Source organism: Nanorana parkeri, unplaced genomic scaffold (assembly GCF_000935625.1).
Source record: "Nanorana parkeri isolate BGI_ZX_2015 unplaced genomic scaffold, ASM93562v1 scaffold735, whole genome shotgun sequence".
Taxonomy (NCBI): domain Eukaryota; kingdom Metazoa; phylum Chordata; class Amphibia; order Anura; family Dicroglossidae; genus Nanorana; species Nanorana parkeri.
In genome coordinates this window covers 773,932-801,168 of record NW_017307003.1, presented here as the reverse complement: position 1 = coordinate 801,168, position 27,237 = coordinate 773,932, and the positions used below count along the sequence as shown (strand labels likewise).

At 38.3% G+C, this 27,237-nt stretch overlaps 1 protein-coding gene across 1 annotated transcript in view; it reads left to right on the top strand.

The window, feature by feature from the left end:
* Positions 1 to 27,237, top strand: part of SNTG1 (syntrophin gamma 1) — a 324,127-nt gene that overhangs the window by 43,732 nt on the left and 253,158 nt on the right. The gene's annotated exons all lie outside the window — the stretch shown is intronic.

Here is a 27,237-nt window from a genome sequence, read left to right as displayed (position 1 = left end):
GCACTATCTGCCCGTATGGCTGTTTGACTACTTTATAGAATCAGTAAACCTTAAATGTCTCTACAAGGAGGGAAAAAGTCATACAGTATCTATAATTATGCTACAGAAAGGCACAGCAGCCAACTTACAATTAGTTGGCATATCATAATCGCATCAAAGTATTCATTTACAGCAATGTAGGGTTGCATATTGGTTTCAAAGCCTCCCACTAGATCAAATATTGCAGCTTTACCTTGGATATCTGTCAATGTTATTTTGTGCCAACTTGCAATGTAATAGACCACATCCTGTATAATTGCCATTCCATGTTAACCAACTGTATATATTTTTTTCATTGATATCCAGCTAACTTCTAGCTTGATACAGTGATTCATAAATGCTTAATTTTTTTAGATATATTACATTGACCTGTCATATCCTGGATTACAATTCTCATTCAGACTGACAGTTCTTGTTAAAGAAAGCACAAGCCATCAAGAAAGATATGATGTGGGGACATGTATAACAAATTTAAATATAAATTAGCCAGACAATGCCTTCCTGTCATTACTAATACCAGTCAGTCTTCAGGAGTGACTTTCTTACTCTGTATCTGGGGTACACGTGATATGGCTCTAAGATCCCTAGGAATATTTTTAGCTAGATGTGAAAATGATTAGGATTAATAAAAGTAAAGCTAATATGAGCTCCTATGACTTCAGCTAGGAAAAGGTATTTATAGAACTTGTCTGTCCGCATTTGCAGAAGCATATATTTGTGAGATAAAATGGCCGCCTGAAATTAATATTTTGGATTTATTTGAGAATAATGTTTACAAAAGGTGGTAGAGGCAGGAGCTTGATCTTCAGTTGGTAAAAGTGTTTTCCCCTAATTTTTCAATATGGAGAATCAGTGCAATTATATTCATTATTTATAACTGTAATGGAATCAGCTAATGTTACATATTACTTTTATGTATTTATTTTCAAAAAAATTAGTAAAGATATAATAGATTAAAAAAACATAGCATTCTAATTCAGGAACCACTAAAGTGCATGCTTTTTGTGCTGCATAAAACACAATGGCATATTTAGTTTTCTGTGGACAGCATTTCACATAAAATACAACACATCGACTAAGCAAGCAAGGTTTAACAAAAAGCAGAACTCTGTTTTCAGCTAATCAAAAACTATTTTCCCATAATACAAACCTGTCACCCACAATAAAATGCAAAACAAATAATATTATTAAACAAACATAATTAAGTCGTAGAGGGTTAATCACTAAGCTGCCGAAGGCAGCCTTGTAAATAACCGAGCCGAAGTGAGCAGAGCTGAACGATGTTCGGCTATTCACTCTGGCTCAGTACGGCAGATTTCAGTGTAGAAGGATCCAAATCCAACAGCGGTATTTGGCTCAGATATTCTCCTCGCTACCTCCGAGTTAGTGAGCAAAATAAAAATAAATATAAACAAATGAAAAAAAATGTTTAAATATGATTGTAATAAATGTAAAAAAATAAATATTAAAAAGTTAAGAAGATAATAAAAAATACATTTTAAAGAAAAAAAAAACAAAAGTGTGGGGTTCCCCCTCCCAAACAATACCAGGCCCTTTACGTCTGGTAAGAATGTTAGGAGGGACCTCATTTTAAAAAAAGGGAAAAAAAGTGTGGAGTTCCCCCTCAAAGTCATACCAGGCCCTAAAGGTCTGGTAGTAATTTTAAGGAGGAACCCCGCCCCCCAAAAAGGGGGGGGTGGAAACATGGGTTCCCTCCTAAAATTCCATACCAGACCCTTGATCCGAGCATAGGCCTGGTAGGGCAGGTAAGGGGGGATGAGTGAGTGCCCCTCACTGCCATACCTCTCCACATGCCCTCGAAAAAAGACATGTTTTTGACAAGTCTTTTATTTATTTTTTTAATGGATCCGCCCATCTGTTGTCTTTCACAGGGAGATTGGTCGGTTTTGGCCAACCTTTCTCCCCTGCCTCGGCTGTCACTACATGAATAGCCTGTACAGCAGCCCTTCCGGTTCGACTGAACCAAAGGGCTCAGACGGCTGAAGTGAGCTGAAGGATCAGCCGAAGCTATATGCTCTTTTGTGAATAACCCTCATAATGTTCCAAAAAGGCTAAAACATGTCTCATAAGGTATTATCCTTAGCTAGATGAGTTGGCTTTGTCTAATTCAATTCGTGATATTGCACCTATTGCTATTGCTGTATTTGAAGCTTGTCTTCTGTTATGTGGTGCCTAACATTGAGAATGTATAGACAGTTACCTTTGTGCCTTCTTTGGCTGGTAATGATAACCTCTTAGTCTCCTGATCTGTATTGGACCCCCAAAGTTTAGTGGGTTATGTACCTGTATACCTTTGACATGTAAATGGGCTGAAAAACAAACAGAAGACAACCTAATGTAGCAATCAAACAACTGAATTTCATACCCCCTAAGTTTCTGTGAGCTGCAAGCCAACAACTAAAAAATCTGCTGAAACACTGAAATATGCAGTAACTATGTGGAAAAGTCTTGGAATAAGCTATTTAATTGGTATCTGTAAAAGGAACAAGGTGAAGTGTATCCAGATAATTAAAACTACAGAAAACAATCTCTGGGGCATAACTTTAAATAGTGGGGTCCAAATGTGGTATTTTGGTCTTTTTGGTAATTGCATTTATAAAGCAGTCTAAATATAAAAATCTATCATAAATGATGTGCCAAATCCAGTGGTAACCTATATAAAATATTATATTGTTTATGTCAGGGGTCTCAGAGTACCGGCCCGCTGGACAATTGCATCCTGTGAGCCTTTACTATGTGGCTCGCAGCCAGCTGTCAAGTCAGGCATGTGGTCACGGACAGCGTATCTTACTTGCGGGAGCAGCTACATGGTCTGCATTTCTGTCAGATGCAGACTGCGTAGCTGCTTCTCTGTGCCACCTCTAGGATCCGTTGGCCATCACTCTGAAATCCTTCAGATAATGCTGGCCAAATGGATGGGTTAGCAAGGTCTGCACCAGACCTTACTAATCAACCACTGGATCACTGGGGTTATTATTTTATTTGTGCAGGGGAGGTGTATTATTTTAAATGTGTATAGGTAGTATTTTTTTTATGCGTGTGGGGGTAGGGTTTCTTCTATGTGTATGGGGGAAGTGTATTATTAGGCTCCGTACACATCTGTAAGTTTAAGTGCGATTAGGGATTCCTACATCAGAAACTTGTGTTTTTCTGCCATTACATGCGGTGTGCAGGTGTTTACATGCAGTGGCTGTCACCTGATCATTAATTTGAATGGGCGACAGCTGCCGCTTGTAAACACCAAATTAGGGATTCCTGCTGCAGGAAAATGCAAGTTCCTTATGCAGGAATTCCTAATCGCACCTGAACTTACAGATATGAATAGGCCTTTTTGTGAGTATATTATTGTCCGTAGTACCATACCCTATATAGTTAAATTTTATTTTGAAGTATGAAATTTGGCAAACAGCCCCCGAGTGAATTGAGTTTAAGACCCCTGGTTTATGGCAATTATGAACCACTTTAAATGTAAATAGCCTAGTTTAATACCCTAGCAAATTACAGGATTGAATTGAAATGCACTATGCTTATATGTTTGTATGTTTGTTACATGCACTATCTGCTAATATGTGGTAATACTTCAGTCTTCTTCTATAATAGAAGTGCTTTAGCATTTCAGGAAGTGAAGTCACATCTTTCATTGACTCACCAATTTCTTAATAGTTGTTGTTTGTGTAATAGAAATATAATATAGAAATATATACTGTACATACAGTATATACCTCCCCAGTATGCCACATTCTGTAAGAATATAGATCAAACAGCAGGACACGCTGGGGAAAATTAAAATCCAAAGCCAAAATCTATATAGGTTTTAATCACTCCTGGTTCAGTTAATATTTCACGAAGACTTGGCAGGGCTTGTTTCCTTGTTTATAGACAATAATAAGCCAGCATAAGCCCCATTAAGGTGCCATCCCTTCCCTAAAGTTGTGGCTTTTATGCAGCCAGCATGAGGGCTCCCTTACAGTCTGAGCTGTGAGCATAGGTCTTTATGTCATTGCAGATCATCATTGCGGTACTGAATATTTCTTTATATTGGTGTTCTATGTCAATGATGTGTGTGTACTAAAAGTACCCTTGCCCTTTAAGATGTATGTTAGCAGCACTGCATCTTAATTGCACAGGAAAAATATGCATATTTTTTAAATACCTAATTAAAAGAACAGTGACCCATTTTTTTCCTCCAAGGACCTTGTGTTAACTTAGAAATTCTTCATTAATCTGCACTTGTTCTTTATGGTGTTCCGGCTAAAAACCAACCTCCCTTATTATTCAGTAAATAATTATCTTAAATCCATTTTTATACACAGTGTACTATTGTCATCCTTGTCATTTCTGTTAACCTTTTTGACCTAATGTGCACTGTGAAAGCCGCACATATCTAGTAGACCTAAAAGACTCAATTTGCAGGATCATCAAAACTCATTTCCGGGAAAATATTAACCTACTTCTCACCCCACAGTAACCCATCCTGCACTTTTTCTTACTTGTGAAGTAAAATATACTCACCTAAGTTCGCCATCTGACTCCTTTGCTGGCGACATTTCCAGGTATAAGGGATTACATATCTGATGCTGCAGACGCATCCGCAACAACTTTTCTCCCAAACTCCCCTCATGCTGATGTTATAACTACAGACTCCTCTTCTGGGTCCAGGACCCCACCACTGTACAGCCAATAAGAAGTGTCCACATCACGCTGGCACTAAGGGAGACACTGAAGAAGGACCTTGCATCCTTTAAACAGAAGGAGAGGGAAGCCTCGGAACTGGAGTGTCATGTGACCTTGGCTTTAGGAGAGTAAAAAAGGCATTCAGATAGGATTTTTTATTTTTGTAATGCCGGTAATCAGTTAGAGAGAGGTAGGGATGTAATAAGAGGAGCCCGGATTATCTTTAAAGTTTTTTTTTCCACTTTTGCAGCTAAATTGAGATGACCCCTTTTTTTACTTGTTACATATTTCCATTCACACCGCATAAGCTTAAAAAATATATAAAAATTGCTTCTTGCAGTTTAAATTGTTTTTTACTTGCTAGAATTTCTACTTGGCTTTTCCATCTTTATAATGTTATGAAACACTGTGAGGGGTTTATGTTAACCCTGTCTGAAATGTGCTGGCTGATTTCATTATAATTTGTAAAGTAGAATTGAGCACTACCTGTCCTAACAATGGGTTAAAGAACTACAAGACTGGCTTCTGCATTATATGTTAATGCAGGAAACACATTCCTGTCCTCAGTCTTTCTATAAGGACAGATCACTGTGAAGGTGCTCAAAAAAACCTGGAATCAGCCATGTTTCCTGCTGCAACAAAATATCTAAAAGGTAAGAAATTTTTTTTAAATATATTTTTCGCTATGTGGTGTGAGTAGGAACACATAACGAACATATAGAGGGGTTTTCTAAAATTTTAACAACGACAGTTAAATGGTTAAGTAGAGTCCTAACATGTTCCCTAGTGAACACAAGGCAATGGCCTTTATTTTTTTAATGGCGTTTCTATTGGGTGTCCTTTATGTAGTCTCTTAGTGTGTGACGTCAATTAAAGCTTGTTACCATCCTAGAAGCTGTTGGTAATTCCCTAAAAAACACACTCATAGATTTGTTGCAGAACTTTTGAACCCACGTTATGTTAAAAAATAGATGTGGGCTGTATAGGTAAGGAATAGACGTAGAAATATGCATTGACATCAATAACAGCAGAAATTAGATATTATACTGTCTAAAATACATTATATAGCATGATTGAGACTACTTGGCTTATTCAGTACTATGCATATAAAATAATTGTGTAATCCCCATTATCACACATATGAATGCTATGTGGTAATTAGGTCAACTGCAACATTACACATTATCCAAAAAAGGAGAATGAGCATATGTGTGTGTTTATGTATGTATGTATGTATGTATGTATGTATGTATGTGCTGTATGTGTATACTGTATATATCAGCATATATGAGGTTATTAGTTAGGCATTTTCCAAAGTGTTGTGTGTTGAAAAACATAAATGTAGATTTATAAAAATGTAATAGGTGCACATTTGAGTCAAGCACAGCATGCATTTTCCTGGAAAGATAATTCAAAGAAATATATTTTGCATACATATGTACAGGCATATGGGTTAGAAATTGGTTGTATTCTGGACTTCTCTTGACTTGAGATGGGTAGAGCTTTCACATTCTGTTGAATTTTTAGACAGTGTGGTTTCAGTAATTTTTTTCTGCTATTTTCACCTATTTTAAAGTCATCCTCCTCTTTTGTACTATTAAAATGCTTTACATTTTATTCTTACATACAGTTCCACTTTAATAGTTTGATTTGAACTTAACAGGGCATATACCTTGGGATTCATTAAGTATGTCACAATCGCCTGTCCATGCAACATATGGCACAGCTTGCGATAGATTCATGTAACTGTAGGAGGTATTTCAATCTTTTGCAGAATAGCCTCAGACAGAATTTCGTCCCGGACAGAAGTTTGCCTGCAACATAATTCTTACACCTGCAACACAATTTACCACAACATGGAACAGGTCTTATTTACCTCCACTTTACTTATCACGGATATTTCTTAATGAATTTGCCGCAGCTATAGCACTAAGGGGTCTATTCACTAAGCTGCCGTAGGCAGCCGAGTGAATGACCGACCTGAAGCAAAGTGAGCCGAACGCTGTTTGGCTATTTACTTCAGGCTGGTACAGCTGATTTCAGCCGAACAGCAGTGAATGAATAGCCGAGCGGCATTCGGCTCAGCTGTTCTGCTCACTCCCTCTGTGGGACCGAGCAGAGCAGAAAAATAGATTAAAAAGTAGAAAAATAAAAATCGAAAGCGATTGTGCGGATCTAACAATGACAGCTAGCTCCGCCCAACAGTTTTCTATTGGCCGGCGATTCTGCTGCCGTCAAAAAAAAATAAAAATTGGCCATAGGAATGCATTGCTAGATTCCTATTGGCTATTTCAATTTGTAATAGCCAATAGCAAACTAGCTATTGTACCCGCCCTCTGCTGCTGTCAATCACTAGTGGGGACCTGATGGAGAACTGCAGCCTAGGGCGGGTACAATAGCTAGTTTGCTATTGGCTATTGCAAATTGAAATAGCCAATAGGAATCTAGCAATGCATTCCTATGGTAAAAAATTTTTTTCCTATTCTGACACAGAGCCTTGTTAAGAAAAAATCAGACGTCTGTACTTTCTTGAAAAAGTCTTTGTACGAAACGCGTCGAAAGAAGTGGACACGCACTGAGGTTGGGACACGCTAAGTTGGAAGGATTTTAATTGTCTGATTATTTGACTGGCTTGTTCATGACGGATTCGAATATTTTTTGAAAAAGCGATTGTTTCTGGGAATCTTGTAAGTGTTTTTAAACTTTTTTTTTAAATAAAAACCTGTTGTTTGGCATATTACACTATGTGTTTATCATCCTCTCTGGGGAACGGATAAGTTTTAGGTGTGGTCGTTAATGGATAACGACCACACCTGAACCGGAAACTTTCTTGTGAAAGAGCACAGAGTGGAGGAGGAAGTTCCTATTGCGAGTGGAGGAGCAAACGTTCACTGTGATTGCGATTGTTATGCCTCTTTGAATATGGAAGTCTGGTGAGTGCGGTGTGTTACACAGCTGGTAACCAGGGATGCTGATCTCTCTGCAAGTGGCCGGAGCCAGCCGTAAGATCACGGCTGGCTCCGCCCAGCTGTCACAAGCAGGCTGTCAGCCGGCCGCTCGGCCAGCTTCGGCTTTCAGCGCGGCCCAGCCGAGCCGAGGCATATGCCTTCGGCTCGACCAAGTTCGGGAGCTGTACGGGCTATAGTGAATAACCTGTACAGCAGCCCTTCGGTTCTACTGAACCGAAGGGGTCCTGGGGCCGAGGCTAGCCGAAGGAGCGGCCAAAGCTATGGCTAGATCCTTCGGCTGCTTTGTGAATAGACCCCTAAGATTTTAAAGTGTTTCATTAGGAAATACCTGAATTTGTTGCATGCTTTGAAAATTGCAAGATGTCACACAGATTTAATGAATTTGGTGCAGGACTTGCTAATACAGCCATAATGTCTAAAACATTTTGCAAATGCTTTATTGAATCTCCTCCATTGTATTATTATTATTATTATTATTATTATTACATAGTATTTATATAGCGCCAACAGTTTGCGCAGCGCTTTACAATGTAAGGAAGACATTACAATTACAATACAATTCAAGACAGGATGGTAAGGAGGGCCCTGCCCCTGAGGGCTTACAATCTGAAAGAGGAGGGGGAAAGGATACATGAGGAGGTAGCTGTGTGGGGATTTTGCAGTCTGTACTTGGAAAGGGAGAAGGGAAAACAAGCAGAAATTCTAATTGTGTTATAGGAGGATGCACTGTACAGCAGCAACATTCCTTCAGAGCCAAAGAGACTGCATTGGATGGTATTATTCACAACTTACTGGTTAAAGGTTACACATTGCAACGGGCATACTAGTTTTTGTGAAAACAAACAATAAATGAGATACTTTTTTTAACAGGTAAGTTTTATTAACTTCCAACCATATGAACAAGTAAAACTTGAACTAAAACTTCAAAGTGCAAACTATGAAATATCTTGATCACATTTACATTAAGCAATGTGTATCAACAGATGTCATCAGTACTCCTTGTAATGTGCAACATACAACAGAGAGATAAGTTAGCATAACTTATCTCTAGTATAACACGGAAAGGCAGAGCAGTATCATTTTTGTGAGCTTATGGATGGACTGTCGATTGTAACATATAAACAAGCTGCATCCCATACTGTAAACAAGAATACAACCAAGTGGGAACTACTAATCTAAAACTAAAAGTTCAGTCCCTGTGCTTCCATCCAGTCAGCAGTTGGTGGAACATCTAACTTCCATTTAAGTAAAGTTTCACATCTAGCATAACGGGCAACAAAGAAAATTAGGGTAGCATTTAGACTATCAGTAAAACCTAAGAACATAATCAGAGGTTCAGTGTAAAATTGCAGACCCATCCCACAATTGATATTCTGTGCTATTGACTGCTATTGACTGCCAGTATGTTTGAAGATCAGGGAATGTCCACATGTATTACGGAACCAATTTCTGCTGTGCAGTGATGGCAACATGCGCCCACATTTTCTGAAATATTACCGCAATTTGTTTGTCCCTATTAGTTCAAAAGCATAGCATTTTATTGTTTTTCCTGCACTTCTAAATTTTGTAAACATTAAAGACAACATTTTCTGACCCTTTGCTACTAATCTGGCCTTTTTTTGCACTCACCAGTAGGCCATACCGTAGACTCTGAATGTAAATTGTTTTTGTATGTAAATCTTACTCTAGATGCAAGACAGCTATGTTACATGCACTCCATTAGCAAACTGATAGCAAATGTATAGGTTATTTGAGAAGGCAGTTTGCTTACATGCAGTTTTGCTTGAGTACTGACTCAAAACTGGCTTTGAATTCTGGTTAGCCTCTGCTCTCTTCACTTCATTTGCTTCTGCCCTTAGATTGTAAGCTCCTGGAGAGGCAGTATGTAAAGCGCTGCATAAATTGTCAATGCTATGTAAATGCCTGTAATAAATAAGAGTTAATGTTAGTAAACCAGAGTCCTTATTTGTGTTTTTACTCCCTGCTGATGCAACCCACTTTCTGAACTTGTTAATTAAGTTAATTATTTTATTTATGCACTTGTCATGTGACATTCTGCATTGCTATAACCCACTTTGTGAATTAATAATTATTAGCTATGTAAAGTGGACCAGTAGGTTAAACTGATCCATTTTTGCCAGGCATGCGCCCCCTTTCCTCCCTCCAGGCTTATTTAGCATCCCTCACGACCCCCACCTCACACAAAAAAAGCTGTAAAACCTAATCTTGGTGATTCACTCATTCATAGTATAAATACATCTTTCAGAGTTACATTATGTTGGGAAGAAGTATAATGATAAGGTAAACTAATTTACCAGAACATTATAACTGTGGCTATGGCTGTGGATGATTGATATTTACAGCTGGCTGAAATTACTTTATTTTTTTTCAAAAAATTAAATTAAAAAAAACTATGAAAAGATCTAATATCTTAACTAACTTTTTCCTGACATTATGGTGTCTTTAATACATCTTTCCATTATGTGTTAAAGATTTTATGTCTGTGCGCCACATTATTCAGTCACAAACTTAAAAGGTTAAAAAAGACAAATCTAATTCCTCTTGTTCCTGCAGTTTTGGTAAGGGAAATCAAAACCTCCTGGACAACTCTTGCCAATTTCTCTACACAGGAGGAAAATAGTTTCTTCCTCATGCCTCAAGGGCAGTTGAATCAATTCCTTATATCAAAACATTGCTCTATTAGTCTTTAGTAATTATGACTTCGGATATTATTGCAAAAAAATCACCCAGTCTTCTATAAAGTTGAATTCCAGGAAGATATAAAATACACAAATTAATGCAGCTCTGTAATCATTTATACATCCATAAATGTATTTTTTAAAATGCAAACAGTGCAAATACCTGAATTTGATCTGGTATCAGTCATGCTTGTAATCATTATACAGTAGAGTTCAGACTGGAGGAAGTAGAAGCAGCACAAAGAGCCAATTATTGTGCTGCAGTGCAAGGAGTTTGCTAATAGAAGTAGAAGGACCAATCAAAAGGTGGGGAGGAGAACTGGAGGTGATACAGAACTGCAACAAAGAAAAGTCAGGTGTCATTTCCTGCCAGGCAGGGCTGTGTGCTTTGTAAATCCCAGAACAGGATGGATAGAAACACAACTCAGTGGACAGAAACACACCTCAGGGGACAGGTAAGACAGCTCCCTTATATGTATTGCATCTGTGTTTTTAAGCGGTTTGCCTGGAGTTCAGCTTTAAATTTGATAACTATATTTGCTATTACAACCACAATTGGTAAAGCACAGCCTAACTGCTATAACGGCAGCTTCTTATGCTGATGGTTTTTTCTGACATCTAATACAAACAAATGAATTGTGGAAATTAATTCTGGAATGTTTTTGTTTAGTAGAAGCATTTTAGTGGAAGTATTTATAAAAACAATTATTAGGTTACTTTGTACTGATGTTTCGTGTTTTAAGTTGTAGGCATCTACATTTTTGTATATCAAGAATATGATATTCAGCTTTAAGATGACTAAAGCTTTTAAACCTCCCACCAATATAGACGATTTATATATTTAATCTGAAGGCTGCCAAGTGCTCACCAAAAGGAATCTGAAAAAGTATTTTAGATTAGCGTTAATCCAGATTGAATTAGGTGACTGGATAATATTTTCACCTGAAAATAATGTAATACTTTCAAAGACACTTATATCAAGTGTGATTTCATACCTCAGTGAACACTACCTTCATAGATTTTATTACATAAGGATTCATAGAAAGCTGCAGTCGCGCAAGCATTTTAATTGCCAAGTAGAAAACCCCAATTAAAATACATCAGATATAAATATGTTCACAGAGGAATAATAGAAATAATCAACACTTCATTTTGGAGTTCATAGTATTTCCATCGATGACCTTAAAAGGGAAATATTGGAATAACAGTATTGTGTTGGCACCAAATTGTCAGTGTGTGTGTGTGTGTATATCTCTTTCTCTCTCTTTCTCCTTCTCTTTCTCTCTCTCTCTAACTGCCAGGGAGTGTGATGTTGAAGGGAAGATTACCATTAATTTGTTTCTTAGAGGTATCCATGTTTAAGTGATCCTTTGGCCTTGAGGAACATGAGTGTACCGGAGTTATAGTGTATATCAAAATATCTGTTGATTATGCTAGCAATATTGTGAAATGATAACTTTCTGTGCTCTCTGTCTGTGCAGGGGCTATGAAGATGAGGATGGGGAGGAGATGAGGTGAGGTCTGGGTTCTTTGTAATGCATCAGCAATGAAGTAGGCAGGACTGTCAACATGTATTTTAGAATTCGTAACCGAAAATACTGTGTTGTCAGGCCAAAGTGGAAGGTAGCGGCACACTATTTTTCTGCCACATCAACAGTTATTTTTCAGTACACATAGCATGTGTAAAGGGATAAAACAGGCAGAACAAAATGTGCATGTTTGGCAGAGATATGCAAATTATGTTTTTTTGTCATGACATACACTATAAAGATGTTATAGAAAAAGGGTGTCATGGTCAGGACACCATCTGCAAGGAGGTTGCAAGTTCTCCCTGTGCTTGCATGGGTTTCACCCAGGTACTCCGGTTTCCTCCCACACTCCAAAGACATGCTGGAAGGTTAATTGGCTATCTAAATTGGCCCTGTATGCATGTCCAATAGGGACCTTAGATTGTAAGCTCCTTGAGGGCAGCGACTGATGTAAATGCACTGTATCTAAAGTGTTGCATAAATTGTCGTCACTATATAAATACCTGTAGTAAAGAAAATAAATAAATTGCAGAAATTGAGAGATATAATTATAGTTCTGTATATTGGCTACATTTGTGGTATGCTATCCTATCGCAATGAAGAGCTGCTGTGTTGCCAGAAAATGTAATTTGCAATTATGAATTTTGATTACATAAGAACTTTAATGAAAATATGTAAATGGCCCATTAGGTGCAAAGTTGTATGATGTTAGCATGGCGTTTCCCACGTGATGTCACCAAGTAGAGTTTTTCCCTCCTAGGAGTCACATAGATATCTCAAAACAGACCAGCTTATTTTGCATCTGGTGAGCTGCTCGACCTTTCCTTATGTGCTTTGACTGAAACATATAAATTATTGAAACAGGCAACAGCCACACCACCATGCCAATGTAAGTAGGAAGTGACAGAGCCTCTAAAATACAGCTCATTGTTGCCCACTTCAGGAACACCGGCTAGTGTTATCAAAAGGATTGCCAGAATACTGTGTGTGTAGGACATAGGCAGGACAGTTTGAGAGAAATAAAACATTGAACAATCTGTCTAAGCTATGTGCTGATAAATCTGTACCAATCACTGCACGAGTATGCTAGGCATTGGGCTTGCTACTACGTACTGAGTGGTAATTTTTATTGGCTAGTAACTTATTTCATTGAAGTTTACCGAAAAGGGTACCTTTCGGTGGAAATAAAGTTTGTCTATACTTCCCTAATCCTGCGATGCCACATCTGCAAACTCCCTCTCCGGTGCCAGCATCTTCACTTCCAGTCTTCTTTGGCCATCTTGATTGGCCAGCCAAGGATGATGTAATTTACATGTATATGTACAGGAGTTAATTCATTCCAGCACTGAGGCATAATAAAATGACTTCCTCTTTTTTCTTTTTCTTTTAGTAACTACTGACTTAACTGAAAGTGCCTTTTTACATTTGCCAGATTGCTTTGGCTGGTAGGTGGCATAGCCTACCTTTAGAGCTGATTTAGGTATAAATATTTATAAATGTATGTTAACATTTCTACATTACTGATTTTCAGACCTCAAATTTTGTTCGTATTGTAAGGAACTACATGATGTAGAACTTTTGGACTATGGGAAAGTAATTTTGGTATATAGGATGAAATAGAAAATAGAGAAATAAAATAAGAATGAGAAACATAAATGGGTGTTTTTTTTAATTAAAGTATCTAAGAGAAGTACAGTCTTATGCATACAGAAGCATATAATAATATTTTTTCTTTTATTATTTCATACTGCACTAGCAGAATGCAGATGTCCCCTTTTTTCTGTTCATTACCTGTTTAGTAAGCATATGCCTAGATCGGCGCTAAGTATATAAGCATCTGAGTGAAAAATGTCAAAAATCATTTTTTTTAACTCTTTGGTTAGTAAAATCAGCTCCAATAATTTAGTAAATCTCTTAAATAACTCTCTCATTATCCCAAAACATTAATGCAAATGGTTAATGCATGCCTTATGTCCTTTAATGTGTGCAAATGATAAACATGCTTTTCAAAAAGAAAGGACTGTAATTTGTTTAAAATTATTGAACTTTTTCAGACTAAAGAAGGTTTTAAATATATATATTTACTAGTTTTCCTTTGAGATCAGTCCATTACTTGTTTTGATACTGTCAATTCAAAGTAAGTAAATTAAACGGTTGTTATGCTGCATCCTCCAGAGTCAGAGAAGGTCATTCAGCTTTTACAGTCCATAAATGTAAAACAAGCAAACTTAATTTTCGGAATGTTTCAGGGTTTGTCCTCAAATAGGGTCACAGTGCCACAGCTGGTTATAACATCCTAGTGTTTTTCTCTTGCTGATGCAACTTCCTCCTGTACGTATGAGCTTTTCAGCTGTATTTTCGAAGTTAGCTGTCACTATTGTTTCTTCTTTTCTTTTTTCCAATATACAGTTCCAGGTGAGGCCACCTTATACCAGTTCTGTGCTGAACAGTAATATTTCGACACAGAAGCTATATATTAGGTGTGAGTCATGACTATCTATGAGGATGTGTGTCAGAATATGAGCCCTGCATTTCATCAAAGTTATCAGACTTCTTAGAGTAGACCTTTATCCTCTTTCACTAAAAATCACATCAGCATTCAGATCCGCATGCTGATATGAAATCATATTACATTCATTAGTTAAACAAACATATTTTTCTTTTACATACAATTGCAGTTTTTTTATTTCCTGGTCCTCTTTGGCACAAATGATTTAATGAGCCCAAGCATTGCATTTTGGGACAATTACATCAGCAAACCATTGCTGGGCAATCTCATCTGTCATTTCACGAGATCTCAGGGAAAGGCATTTTCCTCCCCTGGGATGATGTGCATGATCACATGTCCTAGTCACATGTGCCTGAGCTCCAGGAAGTAAAGGGAGATATAGTAAATCTGCCCTCAGTTAAAATGGCCACTGACAGAAGATTGCGGAGAAAAAGAAAAATAATGCATGCAAATAATAAAAAGCCTGCAAGTATCTATAAGTATTTGTTTGTAGATTGTACATTTCTAAAGGTGTCTTTGTTATCATTTCAAAGGTATGGGTAAAGTTCCTCTTTAACTGCTTGAAGACCAGGTGTTTAGACCCCCTTCCTGGCCAGGCTATTTTTCAGTACTCAGAGCTGTGGTACTTTGACTGACGTTTATTCTGTCATGCAACGCTGTACTGAAATGAATTTTATACCATTTTTTGGGGACAGATAGAGCTTTCTTTTGGTGGTATTTACTCACCACTACGGGTTTTATTTTTTACTATAATTAGGAAAAATTAATGAAATTTTTTTTGTTACATTATGTTAGAAAACATTTATTACCCAGTTTTTTTGTCAAATATAAAAGACCGGGTCACGTCGGGTAAATAGACACCAAACATGTCAAGCTTTAAAATTGCGCGCACCCGCAAAATCGCAGAAAACTACCATACCCAAAATTGGCCATAGGCGACGCTTTAAAAGCTTTCACCGCTCATCAGTTTAGTGTTATCAGTGATTGATGGCCCTAGACTTATTGCTCTCACTCCGACGTTCACGGCGATATGTAACATGTGCAGCGTAAAGGGCGCAATCGTCTTTTTTGCACGTATGTGCCCCCGACGCATGTTTGCATGCGTGTATGTATGGGTGGGAACTTTAAAACATTTTTTTGTTTTTATAATTCTTTTTTATGTGTAACTTGAAAAAATGTTTGGGGGGGACTTTAATTTTTTTCCTTTTTTTTTTCACTAAACTTTATTACTATCACATACAGGGGCTAATAAAACCCCCCTATGTGATATTCTACTCAATATACATATATAAATATATTAAATACATAAGACTAAACACGTATACATCTGCATACAGAAAAAAGTGCCCAGTGCAAGGGTATCTTATCTGTATGAACTCCTAAATAAATGTGTAAAAGCTTTCCCAATAAAGTGCACACTGTGAAAAAGTACTCAAAAAACATCTAAAGCCTTGGTTCTCAACTGGTGGGTCCTGACCCAAAAGTGGGTCGCGACCTGGTGTTCAGTGGGTCCCCGCAAGCCTTCCACTTTTCTAGGTAAGAAGCTCATCAGCATCCCCCTAGCGCAGCACCATCAGTTCACGCGCCAAGGAGCCATTTAAATTCTGCTGCCCGGCGCCAAATGTCAGCTCGAGGTGGGGTGGGCTAGGTAGGCTAGGGGTGGGCTAGGGCTATCTATGGCTGCGAGGGAGCTCTATCCATACATGCATTGCTTACAGCTTCCTTGTGTGTACTGTAGAGGTACCTGAACTAGAGTGCTGTCACATTCTGGCTCCGGGCACCTCTACAGGGCGCACACGGGAGCTGTACAAGCAATGCACATATGGATGAAGCTCTGTCACAGCACAGCAGGCGGCACTGGAACCCAGGCTGAGGATTAACTCCAGTTCTCAGACGATAGGAAGACTGGGTGGATTGAAAAAAAAAAAAGGAGAATGTCTGCAAATGTGTGAGGTTGTGTATGCATGTAGGTGTTTTTGAGGGCCCATTCACACTAGTGCAGAGTGTTGAATCCACCGTCAATACAGCTGTGTTGACGGCTGTATTGTGATGTACATCACAATACAGCCGTCATTGTAATGTGATCGTTCTGCTCCTATGCTCCACCCTACGCGTGTTACGTCAAAGGCATGACTTCTTCAGGGGTATGGGTTGGACATTTTATTCTTATTAACTTTGTTGTAACTTGTATTTTTCATTGGTAAATGCAGTTTAGCGGCTGCAGTGGTAAATAAACTTGTGCTAAAAGGCAATTGGTATGTAATATTTCATATTTGCATAGAGTAACTAAAACTATTGGAAATCTTTTTGCCCAGAGGAAAAGAAGCAAAAACTTTACGGACTTAAAAAGACATATTTTACATGTCAACTTTCTTACCTTATGTCTTTATTTGTCTGCTTCTTTTCTGTATATCTTTTCTGTATTTATCTAGCCTGGTTTCTCTGATTTCTCCTACAGAATCAATGGGGTTGATTTGCTAGAGGAGTACAGACTATTTGTCTAGCAAAGTGAATGTTCACTTTACAAAGTGAATGTTAGTGAACAAGGTGAGGCCATGTTCACTGTGCATATCTAGTCATGTGCTAGGGAAATACAGTAGGATTTTTGCTTGCATGTGAGTTCAGTTTTTAAGGTGAGCACAGTCTCCCTTTAATCACCAACATTAAATTTGCGACGTTAACACATTTTCCAAAGTAAACGTTCACTTTGCCGCTTCTACTTTAGTAAATCAACACCATGACATCTATTGGTTAGTGAAGCCATCCATCATAGTGATGGACCGGTACTGAGGAATCAGAGGCAAGAGGGAATGGGTCAGAACTAGTGAGGTATGACAAGTCTATGCCTGTCTAGGCTAGCTTCGGCCCCAGGACCCCTTCGGTTCACTATAGCCCGTACAGCTCCCGAACGTGGAACCTGGAAAGCCGAACCTGGCCGAGCGGCCAGCCATTGGCCAGCCGACAGCCTGCTTCTGACAGCTGGGCAGAGCCAGCCGTGTTCTTACGGCTGGCTCTGGCCACTTGCAGAGAGATCAGCGTCCCTGGTTAACAGCTAACCAGGGACACTGATCTCCAAACAGCCTAACTCTCCCTGGCGCTCCGGGAGTCTCCCGCTCCCGGCCGCCAAGGAGAGAAACACTGCTTTTTCTTTTTTTTTTTTATTCTGACACAAAGCCGTGTCAGAATAGAAAAAAAAAACATTTTGCCCATAGAAATGCATTGCTAGATTCCTATTGGCTATTTCAATTTGCAATGCACCCGCCCTCTGCTGCAGTTCTCCATCAGGTCCACAACTACTGATTGACAGCAGCAGAGGGCGGGAACAATAGCTAGGTTGCTATTGGCTATTGCAAATTGAAATAGCCAATAGGGAATCTAGCAATGCATTCCTATGGCCAATTTTTTTTTTTTTTTCTATTCAGACACGGCTCCTTGTCAGAATAAAGAAAAAAAACCGAAAAAGCAGTGTTTCTCTCCTTGGCGGCCGGGATCTGAAAACTCCTGGAGCGCCCGGGAGAGGTTTTTTTGTCTTTTTTTGGACAGCAGCAGAACCGCTGGCCAATAGAAAACTATAACCCAACAGCGTTCGGGTCACTTCGCTTTAGGTCGGTCATTCACTCTGCTGCCTACGGCAGCTTAGTGAGTAGACCCCTATGTTTTTGATGTATATTAGATGTCATAATGCTCAAACGGTTATTGTCATATATTGTGAATACCAAAGCATCTGTTTTTTATTAGTATAACTGTGTCTGGTTTTATCTGGATTAATAATGCATTTGTATTTTTCTATCATATCTTTATCTGTGTGTCAATAATCTTCAATTCCACACCTAAATTCCCTGTATTCTGAAAACACAATAAATTCTATGATATTGTTGGATGGGGGTATTTGATGAAATATTACAAACTTTCTACTCTACTCTTTCTACTCCTTAAATTATTAGTTATTCACAACTAACGAGGACAGGAGCTGGATGCTTTTTGCATATCCGTTATTTTCAAACTTCTCAAAACAGAAGGGGGCAAAATGGGCATAAGGAACCAACACTCCCCTTTCCAACAAAGAAGGTCAAACAATTAAATTGGAGGCTCAGTTATTTCATGACTGTGATTACTCTAATTGTTTACTTTGTTTATCAATCACTGCTCGTTAATGCATATTTAGGTTTGTCAAGCAGTTTTGCTGAGACTCCAGGACTGTGTCTGTGCAGAAACATTTCTGCTAAGTCTTCTGTGAACTGCAGAGGTCTTCCTGACATATGTATTATGAGAGGTGTCAGATTCTGTCTCCTTCAGTCATGTAAAGCAGCCATCAGACTTTCATTCCTCACACTTGTGTATTAAGATGTGTACAGTGTACACTGCGCATCTTAACTTGTCAAAAATTAAATTGCTTCTGGCTTTTGAAATCCCTCCATTCAAGCGGACATCAAGAAGTCAGCAGGAAGAATGTAAAATGTTTTCATTTTAGTCTGTGTGATTGGTCTGGCAATGTTATTTCACTTGCAGAAATTACATTAGCGGCAAGCATATAATGGACACCACAGACTGTTTGTTCATTTCTGTTACAAATTATGTTAAGCCAAGTAAGAAAAAGAAAAAGTGAAAATAAAACAAAAAAACTTTGACTCATTTTGTATATTCCTCTTACTGTAATGTGGTATTAGAGTGAAATCTGCAATGATGTATGCAGTAAGAGAGTGTCACTTTTTTAAAAATTAAATGAGATGCTAATAAAAACACAAACGTAAATGCATAGTGTGCGACGGAAAACTGGTAGGTGGCATAGCAAAGACAGACCCGCTGTACTTGCTGTAATATGAAACTTCTGTTCCCCACTTTAGACAAGGCTCTCTCATTTTTTTTTAGTCTTCTATTTCTAGGATCCAGGCTGCTTTATCACTGGATTCTTAAAGTGTGCATACACCTTAACAATTAACTTTTCGTATTTCCTCCCTTTGATTTATTAAATATGGTATTGAATGCCTTCTATTATATTTGTTCAATAATTGCAAAAAATACCAATTGATCCTGCAAAAATCCAGTAAGCTTGAGCATTCTGCTTCTGCTACTCTGAAATCTCATGTAGTGTTATAAGCCCTGTCCAGTTGACCTCTGTGAGCTTCAAACCACCTCTCCCCTTTTTATGAAGTCAAATTGAAAGAAAGCAGCTTAGGATAACAGTACTGCTCTTCCATCGATGCTATGCAGTTAGGCAGGATTACCAAGTGAAATAAAGGAGAAGATTTCTTTAATGATGATGATCGGTGGTGATGTAAATGGCTGCATCAACCAGGAGCTCCAGCTGATACATCCTGTTTAATACCCTGAGTGGCAAATCTACAGCACTCCGGTAATTACAGTACTACTTTGAACCTGGTAACTTTTCTCCAAGAACGGCAACTGACAACCAAGGTCCACTCCCAAAAAGTTGATCTTTTGAAGTCATCCAGGTCAAGATTTTGCCAGTGCGCTCATGAAGCAGCTGACCAAAGACAAACACAAAGAGGCAGCAACAAAATTAGAGTTCTTTGCTCGTGTCTTGGGTAAGGACAGCAGATGTAATTTACCCAATCCTCTCACACCATTCCTTACCTCACCAAACTCTAAAAACTAATCACCAAACTTATAAATGCAGACCAGTCTGGATTTATAACAGCCAGGTCTACAGTCCTCACTATCTAGCTACTGTATCTAAATTTGCAGATCTCTTCAGAAGGTGGAGGTGGAGCAGTATTTTTTTTAGATGCTTCCATGGTAATCAACATTACTTCCCTATTACAACACAGGAAGCCCACCTGCTGATTATAATGAATCCAGACCCACCCATTCAGGAATCAGTTCAGAAAAAAGGACATGCTGCAACAAACAGCTTTTTTCAGTACAGAAACAGGTAGGAAACTGCAACAAAGTTTGTTAAAATCTCTGTAATGTACACAGATCACCCCAAGAGGATTCATTTTTTTTCTTAACAAAAGTGTAATTACTCCTTAAATACAAAGCCTCTATTGTCTAAAAATAGAGCAATCACAAGAGCAAAGAACAAACCTTTACCATTTTCTGTAGCGGGTAGGGCAAATTTGACTATTCTAACTCTACGATTAAGCCCAGGATTGGGTGAAATGTGTTCGAGGGGCAGACCTGAGGTGGGACTTTGTGTAGCTGTGTGATTGTAATAAAAAGACATTTCCAGTGACACATATAGTGCGGCCGGATGTTTTATTGCTTTGACGGCATCCAACATGGGAGTGAGGACGAGCTCCAGCCCGTGACCACCTGATTTTCCCTTGCTTGTGTTCTGTGGTGGAGTGGTGTTATCCTTTGAGTGTTTTGAGTAGAGGTGCACCAAAATGAAAATTAAAAACGCAAAATGGAAAAAAATGCAAAATCGCAACCGAAAATGTCTTCTAACTTTTTCAATTTTTTTTCAAATATTTTATTTTTATTTTTTATAAGCTTTTTTTGTTTATATTTTATTTACTTATTCATTTTTATTAAATATTTTTATTTTTTACTTTACCTTCAGGGGCTTTGGGGAAATATTGGGGGTCTAAACAGACCCCTGATATTTTCCTTTTAAAATAGAAAAAGAGATTGAGGACACAGAAATGAACCGGAATCCTCTATGCTGAGTGTTCCTGTTTATTCATAACTTGAGGACATAGTATGTTTATTATATCCACAATCATGAATGAACAGGAGGTGATGTAGATCACGCCCATTCATTCATAATTGAGGATATAGTAAACATACTATGTCCTCAGTTATTTACAAACACTCAGTGATCACTGATTGCTGAGTGTTTGTACTTGCTCTCCTTCCTGACACGCTGTCACAAGAGGCTGAGCAAGCGGAGAATGAGAAGGTGAAAATAAACAAGAGGAGGGAAATAAAATTCAAGAGATTTAATGCTGATCTCTAGAAAATGTTATAAAAAAACTGGACTATTGTGTTTTTTTTATCTTCATGTTCACTGTTTATGGTTTACTGACTTGTTTGGTTACTATTTGGACTGTCAGTCTGGCTACAGAGTGGTAATACGGGCCCATTTTGGGGGTAGGAATTCAGAAAAACATGCTCCAAACACTCACTAGATGTTCTGCAAATGTAGTTAAAAATAGGAGTGTAATTATTGGTCTCACAGGGGCTTCCTAACACAGTGGCCACTTAATTTTTACAGCTGCCCTGCATGGGGGTGTCAGCAGGGAAAATGCAAATTATTGGAGCTCACAGGTAATAAATACATTTAACAACATAATTGGGTATAAGGGATATCAAAATAACTTTACTGGGGTGGCTACATACCAGCTTTATTAAAAGATTGCATGTGTGCTGTGCTTCCCATTTCTCCAATCATGACCAGCATGTTATTTAATTAAAATAACAGAACAGCTCCTAATGTAAGCATGTTATAAGGTTTCAATCATTTTCTGTAAAGGCACATCAAATGGTCTACTTTTTTTTTTTTAGTATACTTACACATCACTGTAAAAAAATATGACTGGGTATTTAAGTCCTATTTTTAAATTTCTGTAGCTGTTTCTTTCTGATGACACACACATGTCCTTATGCACTGTTAACTGTACCTGCTATTTCACAAATGTTTTGATTATTTTAATTGCATATTAGATGATTTCTGTGTAATGTACTGTATGCTTAGATTAGACCATTTTATTGGCATTACTAAAAATGAAATTTTTAATTAATAACCAAGGATAAAAACAAATAAATTGATGGTGCTTACTCTTTTTGCATCATTTTGCCAAATCAAAAGGATAAAACTGTTACCACTTGTAGGTGAAATAATATATCATTTAATGTCCATGATCTGCTTTAAAAATCTACAGTATGTTTTACCTCTCCATCACACAAGTATTTATCAGCTCTACATGAGCATTTTTCATCTCATGGAGAGGAAAATTCACACATTAAAACCAGCTGAGATTGGCGTTCAGTAGCCCTGTGTGACATTGCCCTAAGGATAATGTCACTTATAACCAGAAAACTGCAGCGTTTTTGGCTTAAGACATGTAAAGAAGAAATTCACTTAAATATTTTCATGAAACAAACTCTTTTTTTCCAGCTACTGTTGCTTCGAGTCTCCTGTCCTGGACCACTTGCAGTTGCCACAATAATTGCCCCTGACTTCCGGTTCCGGCGCCCTATGTAGTGGAAGCAGAGTGAAGAGCTCCCACACGGCCAGCGCCCATTCGCATATAAAATCATATTTCAGCTAATCTAACTTCGCCTGAGGTACCCTCTAACCACTCGTTCCCCCCTGGACGGTCGGGAAGATGGACAAATTCCTCGCTAAACGTCGTGCTGGACCCCGTACCAAGAGTACGCCGACCCGGGCTAAACGAGTGCAATATCTACCCAAAATGGCCGCGCTGCCGGACATGCCGGATGGCAGTATCTCTTCGGAGGGAGACATGCCTAACACCTCGGATCCTACATTGATTGCAGCGGAGGTAGCGAAACTGCTCCATCCTACCATCCAGGAGGCAGTCAACAAGGCGGTTTCTAACGGCATACAGGCAATCAGACACGACCTCCTGAAGCAGGCCCAGAGGATCTCGGAGGCCGAAGATCGTATCGCCTCTCTGGAAGAGGGAGCAGACAAGTCCTCAACCCAGCTAGACGCGGCCCAACGACAGGTGAGCCACCTACTAGAACGAGTGGACGACCTGGAAAACCGGTCACACCGTAATAATGGCTTTCTCCCACCCCACCTACTATACAAAGGCTCAAAGAGGACCTCCTCGGTTTGCTCCACTTAGAAAAACTGGAAGCCGAATCCCAGACGGAAGAGGAAAAAAACATTACGGCCTTCTATAATAGATGGATATCCTTTATCACCCATGTTTTCACTGCAGCAGAAAAAGAGAAATTTTTATATCCATTTAGGTTTTCTAAGAGCGTCCTTTTGGCTAAAATGGGAGAGGTGACATAGAGCAAATCAACAAGGTCCAATGGAAAAGGTAGATACAGGTCGGATAGGGAAATAACCTCCTTCTGTCTGTTCCAACCCTACTTTACATACATGTAAGTACATCTCACTCCAGTGACGGGGCAGCTTTAGGAAGAGGGTTAACGGTGTGTATAAGGGGAATATCTATAGGAATTTCTATCAGTGAGGATCACCCTTACCAAATATGGCATAACCTCCAGACAGGGGTACTGCTGATTCCTTATACCAAGTTCGGATATGCTCATGTTTATGTTTATGTTTATGTTTTTGTTTTTGCTTTTGTCACTGTCTGTATTAGTTACTATTTTAGGCATACTATGCTCTTAGTACTATGTGCGCTGTAATCGATACAAGTTGATCCTTTCAGAGCATGTTGGCACGGCCGAATGAGCGCCCAAATGTAATCTTCACATTACCTGTTGTGATGTTGTCATGCTCAATGCATGGTACTATATGTTATGTTTCAAAACGAAATAAAGTGTATTGAAAAAAAAAAAATAATTGCCCCTGATTAGACTGGTTACTCCTAATGATCAAAAACGTATGATCCAGTTTAACAAGGCCTGTTATAGTTTTACCTTTCAGTGAAAGCACTACCAAGTCATAATGTGAGAGCTGAAGCTTAGCAATTTCCTACAGCTCCATGCTACAGTACTACAAAGAATTTGTAAAAGTTTTAATAATTCTGGAAATTTAATTCTGGAGAAATATAACTTTGAATAGGGTTATATTGTAAAAGCTGACCTAACTCAGGATAAGATCATTTAGAATTATCTTTTTTGACATGCTTTTGATAAGGTAGAGAATGGAGGGTGTCTGTTTTACTTTTTGATAACAACATATATTTAAAATATTTATTGAATAGCATTTATCTAATAAACGTTTCCAGGGTTCTTTTATTCAAAGCAGGAGCAGCAAGTTACCTGAACATGATTCTGATCCTGCCCCTTCTATGTTCTCAAGGAGTGTGGAACGGCATGATCCTTCCCGAAGCATGCACCCATTGCTGACGGGCAATTATGGGTGGGAGCTCACTCACATTCAGCCTTCTTGCTATGAAGATCACTAAAACAACATAAGCAAAGAAAAATATCTTGTATAAATGTGCAGTAAACAGCTGACTACATAATACTCCTCTATAGCTACTGTATAGCAGGATAAGAAGCAAACTCAGGGTTCTTAAGATCCAAAGAAGCCAATACAGATACACACTAGTAATAACAGAACTTAAACAGACTCCTTATGAACAAATAGGTGTACTTCTAGGACCAAAGCTTACGTATAAAATATATTTCCATTTCTGTCTCACAAGCAATGAATCAGCACAAGGTGAAGGCCAGTCTGGATCTCAGGAGTACTGCTGTGCACAAAAAAACTGCTTGGGATTGATGTTACCCATTTTACTTATTTGAATGAGCTCACCATAATGCAGGGGTGGGGAACCTCCGGCCCTCCATCTATGGTGAAACTACAACTCCCATTATGCATCTGTCTCTGGGAGCCTGTGGCTGTGAGAATTTTGCAATGCCTCTTGGGATTTGTAGTTTCACCACAGCTGGAGGGCAGGAGGCTCCCCACCTCTGCCATAAAGTAAGCATGCCTGATATATATTGGCTCTCAAAATCCACCCTTAGCACAACTGACATGGGAGAAGCTGAACTCTTTTGAGTCAAGCTATTACTAGGGATGATTCTTATAATTCAGCTATTTGCTCACAAGTCCTGTTGGTATCAATGACCATGTAGCTCATCTATTAAAACGTGCAGGGAACTCAATATTTGCTTCAAAACTCTCTATTGAATCTTCTGTAAAGGCTATAACAAATCTGGGCTATGACAATTTCAGGAAGTCAAAGCTTCCAATGGGTTTGTCCTAGCTCTCGCTCTGTCCACAGAGGAATGTTCCTTGACTCACAGCTTCCCAAAACCAAGTTTTTTTCTGACATCATCAAACTTTCACTGAAACTTATGAATACTGTTAGCTTTTTACTACAAATGGGGACTAGTAATATGTTTGTATTTTGCTACAAAATCACTAAAAATATGGGCATAGCTATATACGGGCATGGCTGTACTGTCTAAAAAGATCTATGGTAATAACAAGCCCCTATGCCTAGTGTGCCAGGCCTGCTTGTTATGTTTTAGGGAGCCATGCCATGCTTTCACTTAAAAAAAGAAAATGGTGGGCCATCAGGACTCTAAGAACAGTATCATTAGAGCAAATCATCATAGCAAGAACACTTCTGTTTCCTCTGTAACAAAACGAAATAGATGATGATCATGGCAGGGAGGCATTTATCTATATAACCAAAAAGGAAGTGACATTTTTTCTTTGCAGATTAAGGTTACGTCATGTTCTGTAGAAATAATGGCCTTTCCATGCCTGATAGCTCAATAAGCTTATTAATTGTACTTGGAGTACATGCCAATGGTGTTGCTTAAGCAATCATGGTTGTAGCAGCTTGACACTGATGTGCAGCTCTGATAAAAGGCCTTAAAGCCCTTTTTGGAGAAAGTTTCTATAATGTAGCATTGATTGCAAAACAAAGTCTGAAAAGATTTCCTGCAGCCTACTGTGGAATCACGTTAGGAATTATATATAATTTATATGAGTAATCTAAAAGACTTCTGTTCATTTGTAGTTCTTTGTACCTCTGTTATGCACAGCTCTTCAATGAAATTGTGTGGTCATTGGTTGAACATGCATAGTACAATCACATGTGACTTGTTGCCAACATTAAAATAATTTTTTGTGCTGTGAAATAATACAGTAATTTAAGTAAGAAGGTCAAATGTCCTTTACTTCTTATGCACACCTCTTTTATTCTTGTTGGTCTTTGTGTGTGTTTTTCCTGGCAAATGAAATACTTTTAACTAAAATTGCATTTTAAGTTGTTTTTTTCTCAAGGTGATTCAAAAATGTAACTGCTCTGATTTGTGGGAGTAGTTTTTACTCATTCTTTTGGGTGATTAATAGCTTGAAATTATAGTGTAAACAACCAAAATAATTATGTGACCAGGACATATACAGGTTCCCATTGCTGACAATACTAGTTCTCTTGCCATCATACCAAGCCATAGTTTCAGTACTTTCATAGCCAATGACTTATAACAAGTATTCAAAGTAGGAGTGCTGCCTTCATGCTGGCATGCTGGCATGCTTATATGTAATGTTGGTATAGTTTTTTAGCAATTAAAGGATTATAGCTGGAGAGGATATAGCTGGAAAGGATTATAGACCAGTGCAGTATAGTTCTGAAGAGACCTGATTCGTGCACATCATTAGAATTTCTGTAACTGACAGACACTAATGAATTAAAAATGTATGTTAGTATTGTAAATGAAGAAGAACCATGTATTGCTTGATTTGGATAAAGCTCTCAAGGGCAGGCCCTGGATATCCCTCAGAAAGGTCACACTATACATTGAAGAAAGACCAGGTGTCTATTGTGCTCTTATAGACATCCTCTACAGTGCCAACTTATAACCACAAACCTTTTGGCTGCAGTCCCATCAAAAACATGTACAATTAATGTAGGAATTAATGGTCTAACTCCAGTTACAAATGGAACCTTAGTCATCTCAATAGTGTGGTTGGTTTGCTACATTAAGTCAAATAATCTGTATCAATATTATTCCACTTGAGAACCTATCATTTAAAAAAAAAGGTGAGCAGTCCATAAGAAAAGCGTTTTATAATCGAAAATAAAGTTTGCACAAATACCTGCAATATATATGTGTGTGTGTATGTATATGTGTAAGTGTGTATATATATATATATATATAGCTTGAAAAATTTGGCGGTGTCTCACCAGTCAGTCAAAAAT